The sequence below is a fragment of the Cyanistes caeruleus genome, chromosome 1 (assembly GCF_971803275.1).
Source record: "Cyanistes caeruleus chromosome 1, bCyaCae1.hap1.1, whole genome shotgun sequence".
In the NCBI taxonomy this organism is placed as follows: Eukaryota; Metazoa; Chordata; class Aves; order Passeriformes; family Paridae; genus Cyanistes; species Cyanistes caeruleus.
The window spans coordinates 90083869-90100963 of record NC_141701.1 but is presented as its reverse complement, the minus strand read 5'-3'; the positions used below and the strand labels follow the sequence as shown (position 1 = coordinate 90100963).

Below are 17095 nucleotides of genomic sequence, written 5' to 3'. Positions count from 1 at the left end.
ATGGACATCAAGACTGAAAACACAACATCTTGTTTAACTCCCATGCCTCACAGAGTACTGCTGGCTTTACTATGGCCGTGCTATGTACAATCAATAACAGGTACTGATCGTGTTTGCACAATATTTCAATAAGCAAAGTCAACCAACATCACTTCCTCTATTTCTGTAGAGAGTAAGATATTTACAGGAACAGCCTTTTGAAACGCTCCAGTAAAATTAGCTTACTCAGATTTTTTTTTAAACTAGAACAGAGAGCAGAAGGGTATCATCATCACTGGGTTTTGTGCATAAATCAACTGTCTATTTACCACTGCTATGTCGCAATAATGAATTGCCACTATCTCTTGAGTTATTTGCTGGGTTATTAAATTACCTAATTACCTAAGTCCACAGAATAAAAAAAAATTAAAAATAAATATAAAAAAAGCTTCATTATTTCCTGGGAAACGACCTTCAGAAGCATGTATTCCACCTCCTTCCCCAAAGCAATGCCCAAAATATTCCCGTAGGAGGTTTGTCTGTTTTATAAAAACCTCCAGTGATGATGCTTCCACAGCTTTCTCAAAGGCAAATAACTGCAGGACCAAAATACCCTTATAATCTTAAAGCCTTCTTAAATGTTTACCTAAGTCTTGCCACCTTCATATTGAGCCCATTTCTTTCAGACCTGACTCCAAGCAGTCAGGCTGCACAGTTCATTCCCCTCCTCCCCGTAGGAACCTTACACATACTTGAACACTACTATCATGTCTGTTACTGCCTTTGTCCCCTGTAGACTAAACAATCCCCATTCTTTCATCTTCTTTCCCAGGTCATGTTTTCCAAATCTTTCATCGTTTTTCCTGCCTTCTCCCTGGACACCATCCAGCTGGCTCTTGACTGTGTTGTGCCCCAAACTAGATGTTAAGCCATTTCAAACACTGAATGGGGTGGAGGGGTTTATTTTGTGCCTGTTCTTTACACACCCTAAAACAGTGCTTTTTTGAGGAATGTGGATGGGGAACCATTGTATGACTGTATGACACCTACAGTCTCATGTCTGCAACCCCTTTCCCTCTCAGATGTGCTGTCCTGTGCACATGGACCAGGCCTGTGAGGATTCAAGCTGGGACACTTCCCTAAAGGCACGGTCACCAGCTCCAGGTTCAGAACCGAAGCAGGCAGGCGACCAAAAGAAAAGCTGCCCACTCAGCAGAGCACTGGCAGCCCAGGTGCCATGGGAGAGGAGAGAGGGACGTGTCACAGCTGTTTTTCTCTGCTGGTCTGGGAACCAGCTGTGATTTTTTTACCACCCTATTTAACCAAACCAGGCCAAACTGCTGCTCCAACGCAGCCCAACAACAGCTCACAGACCTTCTTCTGTAGAACCACTACTGAGTCAGCCCCATTCTGTCTCATGCAACTGGATATTTCTATCTCTCTGTAGCACTTCTATGTTTGTATCTTGGCTGTTTTTCAGGGTTTTTTCCCCAGGTTATTCCTCCTGTTAGCCAGGGCAGCTCAAAAGTTTAATCCTGCCTTCCAAGGAGCCTGCAGCCCCCCTTCACACTTCTTATCCCATGTAAATTTAACTACTGCTCTCTCTGCTCCATCAATCATTTCAATAATGAAAACAGTGAGTATTACCAAAGCCAGGACAGACCCCTGGGGAATCTCACTCACTCCAGACTTGCAGTTTAACAGCAAACCATGAATAACTACTTTGACTAGTGCCTGGTGAAATGCTGTGCACCCACGTTACAGACCAGCTAACGAGACATCCAGCCTGCCTCAAAGAAAGCTGTGTTAGAAAGCAGCCAGAGCCCCCCATTAAAGAGGGAGTAATTTCAGTCAGACAGAGGGGTCCAATTACACTGTCATAGGCACTGTTGGAAAGTCTTTGCTAAACACTGCCATAAAAATGTAATGCATGCTGATAGGAGAAAAACGAGGGTTGATAACCAAGCTTAGGATGACAGGAAGAACTTCAGCAGAAACTGAGACAGCAGGAGCTTCACTTTGCTTCCAGCAAAAGAGAGACTTGGAAGAAGCAAACTGAAACACAGAATAACAATTACAGGAATTTTATGCCTTCCATCAACTGCTGCCAACTTTGCAGTTAAAGAAGATACTATCACACAGGTATGGTTTTGTTTGGCTTTTTTTAGTAAAAACAAAATGTTTTCTTAGCTCTTCCAGATGTTTTTCCAAATTGCATCCTTTACTGCTCCCTAACAGGCTATTCTGCTCAAGGATCACAAATAAACCAGACAGATAGCGAAGACCATGGTTCCCAAAACCCTGATAAATGCTTTAATCAACCACTGAAAACATCCCCAGCCCCATGCCACCACTAAGAGAAGCAAATGGCAGTGGCTGGTGCCTGAAACAGGGAGAAAGGGTAAGTTCCATGGAGAGTGAAAGGTGAGGCAGCTTTCCAACACTGGCTCCCTTTGCTTGCCAAAATAGCAATGCCCAACCCACGCCTCACTCCTACTTCTGTGGAAGATGCACTTGCTTCCCAGGAGAGTTTACTCTCGCAATGCAGATGTGCTTCACTGAGGCAATCACGCTCTGTTGCATAACAGAACACAGAATTAAACAGTGTATGCTGTTCGGTGCGTTTTTAAAATGTACACCACAAGTTACTGTGGAGTTCAGTGATGGTGCCAAGAGTGTTAACACAATGATATTAGCAGGGAAGAATACATCATATCCTTCCTACTCCCACAGCTTACTCGAGTCGTAATTTTGCAAAATCCTTTTGTACTTGTCAGTAAAACACAAAGTCAGACATCTGTGTGACTTTTGTTTGATCTTTGGTGACTGTGGGCATCGTCACCCTGGGACCTAACACACCTGCACCAGTGGCAGGTGCAGGGATGGGAAGAACCTGGCAGGTGACTGCACCGAGGTGCTCAAAGCTGAACCCCTCACCCCATGTCCTACAAAAGAGGGGTCAGAAAAATAAATAAATAAAATCACAAGAAGAACCCAGAACCAATCATTTCCAGTCTCCACTGTGAACAAGGAGGAACAGCCCTGCAGATGCTTCTGTACTTTGATTGAGACTACACATACATTTAGATTCTTCTCTGTTTCAAATAGCTGCACAATGCCATTCCTCTTCAGAGGAATACAGGTCTTTTCTAAAATATATTATGCATAACCTAGTTTTCCACAGCAGAAAACTCACCAAGGGAATACTGTTTGCTCATACTAGAAATGTATCCTAAAATTACAGTAATTTATAGCCTCATTTTCATTGACAAAAGAAATAATACCATTCTCTTCTGACAAATATCAGTACACTGAAAAAGTAATGAATAAATGTCTATAAACAGGTATCAAATAAAGCAACTGTCAATCACTGCAATAAAACTTTAATTAAATCATATGGTAAGCAAAAAAAAGAAGTAAAAACAAACCATATAATCTGAAATCAAAATAAAAATCTGTCTGTCATACGAAAGCACAATTCAGAGCACTAAAATACCATAACCTGTTAAGTGATTGGTCATCTAATTGTTAATTGGAAAGTTCCAAGTTTACAAAACAAAGACAAACATTCAGATTCAGCAAAGTACTTTGGCATGTGCCAAAGTACATCTGTATTTTAGAAACATATCTTATGTGACTGAGTTTCAAACTCTGGAACTGTTCATATACACCTCTACCATGATTTTTATTTTTTTTAAGAGACAGAAAGTGATCTGCACTGTTCACATTTTAGTATTACAAATCAAATCAGCATTCAGCCGCAGCTGAATACATATTTCTGGAGACACATCAGAAAGAAACCTGAGGATTAGTCCTAACACAAAAGGATGAGGGAGTTGCTTGCTGTCATCCTGCCAATTTTCCAGAACAGAAGAGTTAGCAAATGAGGCATAAAAGGATGTGAGCAAAGAAACTCATACCTGCACAAAAAATGCAGAAATATCAGATGTGCAAGGAAATGATAGTAAGTACTATCAGGCCAAATCACAAGAACTGCTGACCAGCTGAAAGTCCTCCTGGCCTCAGCTGGAAGTACTTAGCGCCCTTAAGGTTAGTTAAACTTAAAAGCCATCCTAAATTGATGCTACAAATTAAATTTGAATATTCAGCATTAAACTTTTTAAGGCCCTGACCTTCTTTTGGAATCAATGTAAGGCAGCAGCACTAACATTAAAGAAAACCTTCCTGAGTGTCTCCCTGTCTGTTACTGTTAAGAAATTAATACAGTCCTCTCTCTTTTATTTCTTATAGTGATAGTGGTAACAAGCAACATCCAATATACCTATGGTATTGCTGTAGGGGAAAACACAAGAAGTTCCCATTTTTCTCTCAAAAAAACCTCTCATCATGCAGCTGGTTGGCTTTCCAAGTAGAAAGACAAAGACGGGGCACTGCTGAAGTGTGTGGGTGCACATGCACACCTGTGCGAGGCAAGTGCAGAAGAAAGAGGCGCACATGCGATAGTGCAGATCTCTGAACAGGAATGCAGCTACCAACCCCAGCTGGGGCAGAGGGACAGTCGTGTTAGAGGAGGGTTTGAGCCAGCTGCACACTTCCATATCTGCCAAAGTGGGCTGACAGGTTTCATCTGGCAAAGACTACTTCTGGGGGGAGGGGGAAAGCCAAGGTGGGGAGGAGGAGCTTCACACCTGCCTGGGGACAACTTTTAAGCGATTATAAATACATCGGATTTAAAAAAAAAATTGCAAGAAAATTAATTAATTAAGAAAAAAAGGTTTAACTTACTGAATAAGACACCACTTTAAGAGGTTTCCCCACTTTCCCTGCTGTAAAGCACTTCAGAAAAATTCAGCCACTGAGCTACTGCTTTTCTTGACCTTTTCACTGAAAGAGAGCAGAGTAAAAACAGGAAAGAGCTAAAACGATACGCATTAAAGATGCTTCATGTTAGGAAAGTTGTTTGAGTCAATGTTGCAAATTCACTCTGTGTCAGATTTGCCCATATAATGCTTGCTAAAGACTATTAAGAGCAGCAGCAGTCAAAGCAGGCGTGTTGCCTCTCAGCTGTTGCAGCAACACCGTACACACCATATGTAGCATTTGCATCTGGTGCTGGTTTTCCACACTCAAAAGTTCACTTCATGTCTTTTCATTAATTTATAATGCCCTGAGCTCCAGGCAGATTTTCTCTGCTGATTTCCCTTTTCTAAACAATAATACAAATAAACATGGAAATAAATCTATTCTTTGAGGAACTCTTCCACTAATTCTGTTCTTTGATGGTTTGGTTGATTTACTACGGTGAGGAATCAAGAGTGAAGTGGATCGTAGCTTAATACTGAGTGTGGTTAATCTTCCCTTTGCATAATGCTGGTACACTATGGCCCAAATACCAGAGATTTATTTGATGTGTACATGCTTTCAAGCATTAGTAAACGAGTTGCAGCCCATTATGAAAGAAGAGCAGATCCAAACAGTTGTGAAGCTCTTTATGTACTAGATTGGCACTGTCAGTACAATACACTTACATCTGCATGTGTACTAGCTTTAAAACTTTGGACACTATTTCATGACAAAGTATCATTTTCTAAACTGTAACTAAAAATATGGCTGAGATCACTTCCCATGACCTGATGCACTGTTGTCTGAATCACAACAAAACTGAGCAAGAGGCAGGCTTTTTCTTCTTTTAATTGATTTTATTCCTCGTAACATAACCAAAATGAGGAAGAACATATATTGGAGCCTCAAAAATGTACAGACATATTCATTCCTACAAAAAGCATCTCTCACTTCTCATTTCTTTTTCTTCCACTACTTTGAAGAAGATGTTATAGAACACACAGAAGTACTCTATGAAACATCACTGAATTTTTTACTTTACTAGATTTATCAAATAAATTACAATTACATTCTATAACTAAAGTTACATTCTATAACTAAAACATTCTTCTTGTTGTTCATGTACAAATTAAAACAAATTTGTTTCTTTAGAAGCTGGCCTTAAGAGCAAAGTATTACCTCAAAAATTTATTTCAATAATGGAGTTTTGAGCAATGGTAGAATGGTAGAAATAGTTTCAAGAAATGGTAATTTCAAGAAGTGGAAGAACTTGAAGTGCACAGAAGTTACTTGCATGTGGCAATGCTTCCTGGATAAAAGACCCAGTGTAGGTCTACATTATTTTAACACACACAGGCAAAACCCACCCAAACTGTAATGTTAGGTATCAATATGTCATTCTTGCAATATGGTGCATTTTTCCTACCTAGGAGAAGAATAATGATCCTACACCCAGGCACCAGCTTTAGAGCATGGTACCTAATTCCTTGCACTCTCACATACATACATTTGTGATTTTCAGCAAATCTCCCAGTGTTTATACTACATTCACTGACCCCCTACATAAGGCTACAACTGTACACCAGCTGTCACTGGCCTAGATTTTATCATGTCCTGGGCTGAACACAGACTTGGGATGACTCAGAAACAGTTGCCTCTGTTTTTTCCCCCTGCTTAATAAATAAAGAAGCCACAACAGAGACAGAGAGAAATTCAGAGCTGGAGGCAGGAAGGACTGTTCAGACAGTAATTCCAAAATCTCATCTGTAGAGGTGTAGAAAACGTACACTCCTGGAGCAAGCTCTTCAGATAAAGCCTCAAATTTTGGTGGCAATTATTAAATGGACATAAAATTATATGCCTACAAAGGAGGTGCTGTGAGAACAAACACATCAGTGACTGAGAGACGCCAGGATACCACAAAAAAGTAACACAGTAAGAAGAGAGGATGCCAATGTCTCAGATAAGCAGTTATGGCTATGTTTACTTAAACTGTTCTGCTGAGCTGTTCCCGTTTCAGGCAGAAAACTTTGATATAAGGAAGAGACTTGCAGTTCTGTCTTCATATTTTTTTCCCTTCAAAGCATGAAAGAACTTCCTTTTTCAAAACCAATTTAACAAAGTTTACATCCAAACCCTCTCAGTCCCAAAAATGTCAGATCTGAACTCTATTAAAAGCAGCAGTTAGTGCAGCCAAACGCTCCACAGTACATTTAATAGACTATAATATTTCTAATGCCTTACTGCCTGAAGTCTATGATCTGGAAAACCAGCCAAGCACACCCACCCAAGAGCAATGACTGCTACAGGGAAAAAACCTCTTATCTCCCTGTGGTCCTCTATCACCACTGGCATGAGCAGACCAGAGACTCTCAGGCTGCAGACAGTGAGCATACAGACCACCTCTCTGGCAAGAGGAAGCCCAAAGGAAGCAGACAAATTAGAAACGGAAGTTGTGCCAAGCATGTCAGCATAGAGCTATGGTTTCAAACTTCAGGTCCTGCAGTTTTATGGACATGTTTTATTACTTGATTTTATTGGACCCTTCTTCTCCTAGCCCACTGCTTCCCTCATATCACTTACAGTTCTTCCCATACGTTTCTGCCTCACATCCTTCAGGCTGGAAGATTGCCCAGATCAGCTTCTCTAGTTCAACCACTAACTCCCTTGACACCAGTGAGGACCAGAGTAGACATCTGCCCTGAGCTCAGGTATGAGCACCCTGCACACCCAGCAGTACTTTCCCTTGGCTGGCCTAAAGGATGCTTGGGACAAGCATTTTGATGTCACTTGTGACACTGGAAAATACAGTTCATGCAGTCTCCTGAAAAAGCCTGTTCTTCCATATAAGGCATATGTGTAGGAAAGTAAAATAGCTTTCCTAGTAAGTTATGCAAAGAGAAGCAGCTTCCTGGTACCTATTACAGCTGACTGGGAGCTAAAATGGTACTAATTATACTGTTCAGTTGAACTCCAGCAAGGTTCCATGAGTCCGAGCATGAAGAGCTCTGCCTAAGCAAACCTGCCAGTTGGGCAACCACAAGTGGGCAAGGCCCATGCCAGGGGTACCCAGCCTGGCACGTCCTACTGCTCTTCCTCTGTCACCCTGCACCACAGCACCCATGGCACAGGACAGGAGCAAGGCTGGCCCCATCTGAGCAAGAATTTACTCCCAAATCAGGTTTCCTAAGCATCAAACTGGCTGCTGAGGAGAATTTTCTACTCCTGCCAGCCTGATTGCTCAAGATGAAGCAAAGGTATGGATGACTGCAGCTCATTCCATGTCATCACACCAGTGGGTTGATGTGGATTTGCAATGAAGCAAGAGAGGCAGCACGCTCAGATATGAACCAGGCTGAACTTTTAGGAACAGTTTCCTGTGTTTCAGGCCCATCTACCAAGGGTGCAGGGGAATTTCTAAAGAACAGTCAGAAATAGCTCAAGAAAAAGGGAAGGGAAAAAAAAAAGATTATTTGCCTATATCTAAATAATGAAATGAGGCATTTTTCACTTCCATGCTTCAGTATCTCAAAAATAGGAAGGGGAGTGTTATTATTTACTACAAGGTATGAGAAATGAATGGATTCCAACAAGTACCAACAGTAACACTTTATTCTCTTTCATAACAGAAACAAGCAGAAAACATTTTACTCCAAAGGATGAGTTTTCCAGAAGGCTTTCAATTTCTCTGGAAGCAGCCATAACTATAACACTGCTCACAGAATGTTTGGTAACTTTATCAAAGATGCTGTCTGTTAAACATTAACTTTTATATAGATTCACTTAGCTATCCTATTGTACATGCAAGGTCAGCTCATTTAACTACTTTATTAGATCAATATAAAATTTTGGATATCAACAACTGCACTTATAGTCAAAGAAAGACAGAGGTCCTAACTGATTCAAAATGGACAGGGGAAAAACAAGGGAAAATGACATAAAAATGAAACAGTATAATTAATATTCTAAAAAACAACTGGCATCCCAAAAAGATAACTTTTATGACCTCTCTTCACCTGCAGAAAGGCCTAGCAAGCTTTCAATCTTTTCCCACTTGCAAGGCCCCTCAAGGTTTCCCTATAGAGCGAAGCGCACCAAAGAACCACTGCAACAGCTGACAGCCAGCTTTGCTTTGCTGAGTCCCTGCTCTTCAGAGGCAGGCTCCAAGTCAACAGCTTGACAGTCACTGGTCACTACTGCCACCACAGAGTACAAAATGAAAATCACCAGTGCACTGCAAACCAACACTGCCGCTCACAACCTCCAGCAAGGGCTGCAGCAGCCTGCAGGAGCATTCCCACCTTTATACACATGCGGTACAACGCTCTTGTATCCAGTTATCCCTAAGGGGCAGCATTCCAAAAGGATAGAAAAGTTTAGGTAATATACATTATGCAACATTTGAGTTGTATTTAAACAATCTCCAGGCCTAGCAACTAATTGTCTTGTGTTCCAGGTCTGCTGAAATTGTGCAGAAGGTGAGCAGGCTCCACAGGCAGCCCCCACATCCCTCATCCCTCCCTCTTATGACCCCATACCTCAGCTGCACCACTGGCATGGAGCACCCACAAGCATATGCTTTCAGGATAAACCTGACCCTGCAGCAGCACAGAGCAGCAGAAAAAAAACCATAAGGAGAAGCTGCTGCAGTGGCAGACCAGAAGAATTAAAACCTGGTCACCTGCACCCAGGCAGTTCCCCATCTCTGAACAGCACAAAGGCAGGTGAGGCCCTAACTTTCACAGTTTGAGGTGAAAGACCCCCAGCACTCCCATGATCTACCTCCAGAGGCTCCAAAATGTTCCCCCAGGAAGGACATCTCCCACGTTTGAACCCTTTGCTCCCAATGGTTCACATGTAACTACATAGTTCTGACCAGAGGCATGAGCAATTTATTTCTCCTTAGACAAGTGACACCAGGAGAAATTATCTCTGGACTGAACTTCATGAGGCTCTCTGGTCCTGCCTGCATCTCTTCCTAGCTGCTCCTCAATTTTTCCAAAAGGCAGGGTAATGAACAGCACTCGAGGGGGCACAGTACTCAGGTAACGGGCTTTGGTACTTCACACGTATTAATCAACAGGACAGCAAAAATGGTAAAAATAAAATTCTGGGTCACAGTCATGACTATAAGATTTTAAAAACACTAGCTATGAAATTCATGCTCCAAATGGCTAAAGTTTTGGCTTTGAAAGCAAATATTTAGCAATTATTTAGAAGAGGAAGGTTGTGGACAGTTACACCTCAGGGTATTTCCAGAGATGACAAGTATTTTAACATGCAAATTTACAAATTCTGCAGCATACTGAATATGAATATCTACTATACATCCTGGCTATATACCACATTGCTAGTAAATACCACAGTGCAAAATGTTTTTTTTAGGACTACCTATATCCCTAGTTACCCATTAGAATGCAGTTTAAACAATAGTACAAAAAGCATGTTATATATGGCATGTTTTGGAGAAGTCCCCATATGCTCTGCCAATAATCTGTGGATTAAAAGGGCCCTGATGCACAGTAACACACTGGCCACTCACAACTCCATAGAAGTTTATTTCATTCACCATGAAAATTACCTAATGTTTAGGCTTATGTCACAATTTTTTAGTCACATGTTTATATTTGGTCAGCTCAAACATGCAACTGTTGGGGTTTAGGGTTTTTTTAATTGTTCACATTTCTTTAAAGGTGTGATCCTAATTTCATTAATTTGCACCAACATCAAGGAAGCAGGTTCAGGCACTAAATCAGAAGATAAATGTTACTATAACTACTTACTTCTATGTTCCTTTGAGCAACTATACTATAAGTTTTTAAAATAAATTAATTTAACCTATTATTGTACCACTGGCAGTAGAAGTAGATGATACTCCGAGAAACAGCTGAAGAAACAGAGGAAATACAGGATGTAAAAAAAGTAATTTGTTTCAGTATGATTACTCTCATTTTGGGTGGCGTTTCTGGGCAGTTCAAAATCAAGACACTTTTCTAAATTTTGGCATGAGGAACAGGCAGTCAAATAGATCTATACGATCATCTGCAGCAGCAACCCATCTTGTAACAGGCCAAAGTCTGAAAAGTATTTTATTTCCTTGGTTTTTATTTAGAACAGAGGTCTGAATAGTCAGGTGAATAGCTGGCCATAGAATAAAATATCATTACTTGTTATAGCCTATCCTAAGGTGTAGGAGGTTCACCTTCCACCCTGTAGCTCTAGAGGCTCCCATACAACCACCAGCATTTGTGCCTGGCAAAATGACTTCAAAATAACACACTGGAATGCTTCCCAGACAACATTTTCCATTCCCTCTGTACATGCTGTGAATCACCTTACAAACTGCACAGCCGAGAAGTAAGAACTCCAATGCATTCCTACCTTAGTCCAAGTCTCCTTTGTGAAGATTATGCCTAACACCTTTAACAACTCACCAAAAATGCCACTGGCATCACCAAGGGGTCAGGAGTTTGCCTGCTCTGTACGTGGTAGCAGGGAATTTGCATTTCTTAATATAAGTGCTGTTGTTCCACCCTTTTTAAAGGAATGCAAACAACTGTCAGGGATCTGTGATTCCCCAACAGCCTGGTACCTGCAAAAGGTACCTCAGAGAGGATGCTCCCATGTAGGTTACCCCCACTGAGACCCAAAGGCTCTGCCGTCATTCCAGCGAACTGCCCAGCATTTCCTCCTGCCTGCAGAGGCAACACACAGCTAAAGGGAGCTGACTACACTTGGCAAAGCAGAATGGTGCCACTTCCACATAAATATGTTGCAGCAGTTACAACTACAAGTACATAAATATTTCAGAAGCTAAAGTGTACTCTGGCTTGGTTGGTTTTTAAATACACACCTGTCCTTTGAATTTGTCTGGGAGGCAGTTTGTGCAGAAAGCAGCATTATACAGTGCCAAACTATGCTAAAAATTCCATTTGCATTGTAAAGATAAAAATTACCAATCATCATCTGAAAATGAGAGAGTCTGAAAGCACAAGCCATATTTTTGATGGGAAAAAGTGGTCACAGCTACCAAAACACTTTCAGAAGGGGGGCTGACAAACTTTTCCTTCCTGTCCCAAAAATTAAAACGCCTTTTACTAGTTTGCATATAGCTAAACAGCTGAAATCAAACTGGTGCAACCAATACTACCAGTATAAAGCCAAAAAGGTACTCTACATACTCCACTAACAAGGAATTTTGGAAAGCAATGTACCTATCCATCCTACAACCAGCTAAGTAACTTACCAAATCATCTATACAACAGCTGCCAAAAGCCACCAAGAGATTTATCAGCAATAGGGCACATCCACACCAGCACTGCACTGCAGAGAGTGAGAGATCAGAAACATTCCTGTTCTTTCTGTGGGCTTTGTTTGGGATGGCCAAACTTTTCACCAGTCTACATCTTTATTTTGTATCCTCTTTGAGGGACGTTGTGAACCCAAAGAGGACACAGCCCTTGGGTTCCATCATGTAGGTAGGCTGAAACTTACTTGTACATGAAAGGCTGTATTCTCCTGGACTCACCACACTGAACTACAAAAATCAAGCAAGCCACAACAAATTTATAGTAAGGGATTCTGCACACAGATGTGGGAGAGCAAGCTTGCCTGTTAAAAAAAAAGGGACTGTTAGTACTATTTTATGTTTAGAAAAGAAAGGTCTGTCTTTGATAAAGTAGCCTATCGCCAAATCTCAGCTTTACAGAGGGTAACTTACAGTGCATCTCAAGCCATTTTGAGACTGGTCACCGAAGACTGTACATGCCCATGTGTCTTTTCTTGAGCTCACATCCACTCAAGTATTTGTTCAAGCAAACCCAAAACACTTTGCAGCACTGTATTCTTAACCTTATTTCAAACAGTCTTCATCAAACTGCAAGTGGGGGAGGAAGGGGGAAGACAGAAATGGCAAAGACATTTCTTTGCTTCCAACTTTCCCTGCAGAGATATTACCAAAACAGGATATAAAATGTCTAATCCTGAAAGGTAATTTTGTCACAGTTTTCACAAGATTTTTTTTTTTTCAACATATATGAAGGGCTTTATAACTTTTTTGTCTTTATCTGATCAAAATGCTATCCTTCCTCCTGCAGCCCTGGTATTCTTTGTGGTGAACTGTTTCAGTATCAATATTAATATTCAAATGTCAAGTTTGTCACACTGCACTTCCTGTATTATTTAAAGCATTCAGAACAATTATTATCTATGAAATATGAAACAGTAAATTTTTGCTACCTGCTTACAATTTCACCAGCCCTATCTAGGACAGAAAATAACTTCTATTAGTCACATGGCATTTTATATAGAAATGTAGCATTCAGCTTTTCTAGCAGTACTTCTGCATTTCCCAAATTGTCTTTTGTTGCTTCTAGCAAAGCTACGCATTTGTTCTTTTTCTGGAGCACAGCCAGCCCTGAATATCAATCAAATTTACAGTATTTAGTATTTCAGGCATATATTCCCTAACTGATAGTGACTTTTACATATAATGAATCCTTGAGCTTTGTGGGGTTTGGGGAGATTTTCTTTTAATAGGTACACAATAGTAATTCTGTCTTCCATCATTTCTACTGCTCTTTTAAAAAAAAATGCCTCTTTTTTTCCCTGTTTCAGTACTTAGTTGAATCTCTTTCTTTTGTAATTACCTAGACTGTGGTCACGCGTTTTTGGCTATAAGGGGTATTTTTACTGTAACACGTAGGTGTCTTCAAAAGCAATATATTTTAGAGCTGCCTAGCTGAGAATGCACTGAACTGTCACTCCTTTCTACCGAGTTGCCAAAGTTCTGGAGAAACTTTTGTATAATAGCACCAACTTAAAATAATGAATGCATAATAATCCACATACAGAAAGGTGCATGTTAATTAGATACATTTTTCTCCCTGTCAAAGAAGAGTTTCACGAGGAAAGCATAAAAACCACATTGAGCCTTCCATTAACAGGGAACACTTTAGGCTATAGATCAAAATGAAATACTTCAAACAGCTTAAGGAAAGCTTTATTTTCAGTGTTCAGCTTGATGATGCCATAAAGAACTTTGGTACCATTGCACAAGTCAGTTATTTCCTCCATTCTCCCCTACAAAAGTGAAGGGTGACTGCAGAATACGCATGCTTCTTTCAGTCTTAATTCACTCCAAATCTGAGCCAAAGGGGTCTGATCCTAACACTCCAGAAGTCAACAGGAGTTGGAACAGGCCAGTGGGAACAGGGCCTAAAACAGCATTTCTACAGTAGTCAACAACTCTGAGTTATATAAATACTTCCTAATATATCAATACTGACTGGTCATCTACGTTTCCATTATAAGCTTTGTACTTGGAGATGGCTGTATGTTGGATGCTATCCATACTTCTCTACAGCCAGCCAAAAGGAATTGTTTTTGAGTGATACAAGGCCCTCCCTCTCCTCCAGAGACCTGCAGACAACTAACAGAACCATAATTTTTCCCACAAATCAACATGATCCTACCATCCCTAGGCTGAATTCCAGTTTACCTGCTTAGATACAATATACTTTTGCAGAGCTGTAAAAGAAATCTTTGGTTTTGTTTCAGGAAATCAAAGGCTACCAGATTTTTCATGTAGTATGTCATGGTGTCAAATAATCAGGCCTACAAATACAACAATTAGGTGTGAACAACAGCTTCTGAATATGTGCCCTGCAATTCTTCTCTACTTTGTTAACAGTGCATTGAGAATTATAAATTTAGTAAGAAACAGCAAAATCTAGTATACCAAAATAAGAAGCCTGTCACAAATGCTTTTGAAAAAATACCAGGGGTAATACTAACATCACAAGCATTCTTCCCTCTCCTATCAAAAAAACCAACCTTGAATTTGATCTCCTTGCGCTCAGAAGAATGTCTGTTTGTCTACAGAGCCTCAGCACTATTATAATTGAACTCATTATTTTAATGAGCATGACAGAAGACACAGAAAAACAAATTCTGTTGGACAATATGAAATTCGTACTAATGTTAATTAATTCACATTCACAAGATAAGCTGAAGCTGTTCCAAAAAAGCTTTATGGTATATTTTGAGAACAAATACTAGGAGGAAAATACAAAACTTGGCTTAGTTTAACCAACCTACCAACACCACTTTATGAATCTTTCTAAAATTAAGCTGAATCTTTTCTCTCCTTCCTGCTCCTGGAACGATACTAATATTAGGCCCACCAAACTGCACTGATGAAGAACCAGTTCTAGAAGTAAATCTTATTTCTAAAGAAATCAGTTATTAAGGGTACTGATTTTTAAAAGCAATGTGGGTAAAATGTGAGTGCAACTGCTTAATGCATTGGTTGAGAGGTTTAGCTGAAGGAATGGGCACACATGTTACCCCCAGTTTTTAAAGTGAAGCATGTCTGTTCCTTCACTTGCCCTTCCACTACTTCTCTGTATATACTCATTCATCTTCAAGCCTTCCCTGGACCTAAAGCTGAATGATGCAATGGACAGGTATTTGCAAAGTGGTCACTGCCCCCCTGAAACTCAACAGCTTCTCCATGTAAGATACAAACCTGCTGAGAAGAACTTGTTCAGAGACTGCAGAGCGCGCTGCTCTGCAGAACCTGAGGCCAGAAACAGCATGGTGGACACCAGTAACACAGCACTAACCAGGTGAGGTGGGGTGAACTCTGTGTGGAGGCTCATAGCATGCTCTCTTCACAGCTGAGGTGTTTCAGTGTTTTGGTTTTTTTTCCCAAGGTGCAAGCACAGAGAGTTTATACATTTATGTTGACAGGTTAGCAGCTTTGCTCTCAGTAGTAACCACAATTTCTTTTGAAGTTTTTAGCTGAAGTTAAGAGACGACCCAGGTCAGTATTCACACATCACACACCACAGCTTTTCTCAAACACAAGAAAAACCCAGCAACAAAAAGCCCAGCTACAGAGTAAACACCACTTACACACACCACAAAAGCTCTTATTTTCCATGCCCATCCAAGACCTCAGATTGTCCTAAGACTGAATAGTGGCTCTCCACAAAGGATCTCTGGGCCTATCCGAGTGTCTCAGCTCCCTGCCAACCTGCCGGCTCCCAACAACAGGGCATTGCACATAACAGAACTGCCCTCAGCCAGCTACAGCAATGCACTCAGCATCCAGACAGCAGCTTCTTTTCATTCCATACCTTCTTGTACAGGCCTTTGTAAAACACACACACACAAAATCTTTACTAGTATGGAGGGAAATCAGTGGCTACAACTGCAAAGCGCCGTGTTGCTAGCCAGAGACGAGGAGCACACAATCCAGTGCTGAATGGCTGCCAGCAAGGAGGAGTCCCAGCTTAAGGCCTCAAAAGCGCTTGGAAAGCTGCTGCCTGGCTGATTACGTCCCCATGAAAGGGTAAGGCTCCAGAGCAGTGTGCACAGCAGATTAGAGGCAGGGCTCCCAGCAGCGCCGGCAGGAGCTGCAGAGCTGAGCCGACAGGCGCACCAACTCTGCAAGCGCACCCTGGCACACACGGCAGCGCTCCACCAGGGCCACTGCCCTGGGAACAACACCCGTGAGCGGTGGGACTGCATCCCTGGACAGCCACCACAACTGCGTGCTCAACTCCCTCTGAAATGAACTGGTCCTTCAGAAAATTTAAACACCAATCGAGGGATGTGGTAAAACTCCAATCAAAGGAAAAAAAAAGAAATAGTAAGGGCAGCGTCTCTGAAAAAAGGGACAATTTGGCATTTGCAGTGTATACAAGATGTCTTCATACACTTTCCTGATTCCTTGCCAGTAACTATTCAAAAAAGACCACTTAACAAGCAAACAGGTCTTCAGTACAACAAATAATAAAAAAGAGAGCAAAGCTTGTGCTATTTAAATATCATGAAACATTCTGCTAATCATGCACAGATGGAAGTACAGACGCTTCTGCCAGACGCCTTGTTCAGAAACTTTGCTCTATTTTTAATTATTTGATGCACAGAGGACCTGTTTGCTGATTAAAAGGGCACTGCCTTTAAAAGCACTCCATCAATATGGAGTCTAGCCTTGTTTTTAAAAGAGGACTTTAAAAGTAGTAACTCATACCTCCAAGCTCCCTTCACCAGTTTTTATAATCCTGTAACCATGTGGTTGGGGGTTTTTTCAGATGTTTTTCTCACCTCGAGAAACAGCCTACATACAGGAAAAGTGAAATTAACTATACTCAAGCTATTGTTAAATTCACTGAGTAAATCAATTTGGAAAATGTGTAGTTTCCTCTCATATGCCTTAGTCTGTTTCTTTTTGTTGTTACTTATAACAAGAAGAGATATCAATTTCCAGATAGAAGTTAATTTTGATGGTTTTCTGTTTAGTCAA

General features: G+C 40.9%; 1 protein-coding gene across 13 annotated transcripts in view; it reads right to left on the bottom strand.

The window, feature by feature from the left end:
• Nucleotides 1-17095, bottom strand: part of ATXN1 (ataxin 1) — a 474819-nt gene that overhangs the window by 180075 nt on the left and 277649 nt on the right. For 11 of the 13 annotated variants that reach the window (XM_086841808.1, XM_086841784.1, XM_086841847.1 and 8 more), the window contains one exon: nucleotides 4726-4824. The exons of the other annotated variants lie outside the window; for them this stretch is intronic. The gene's annotated coding sequence lies outside the window, so the exon portion shown is untranslated. The remainder of the gene's footprint in view (nucleotides 1-4725; nucleotides 4825-17095) is intronic. 13 annotated transcript variants of the gene reach the window in all.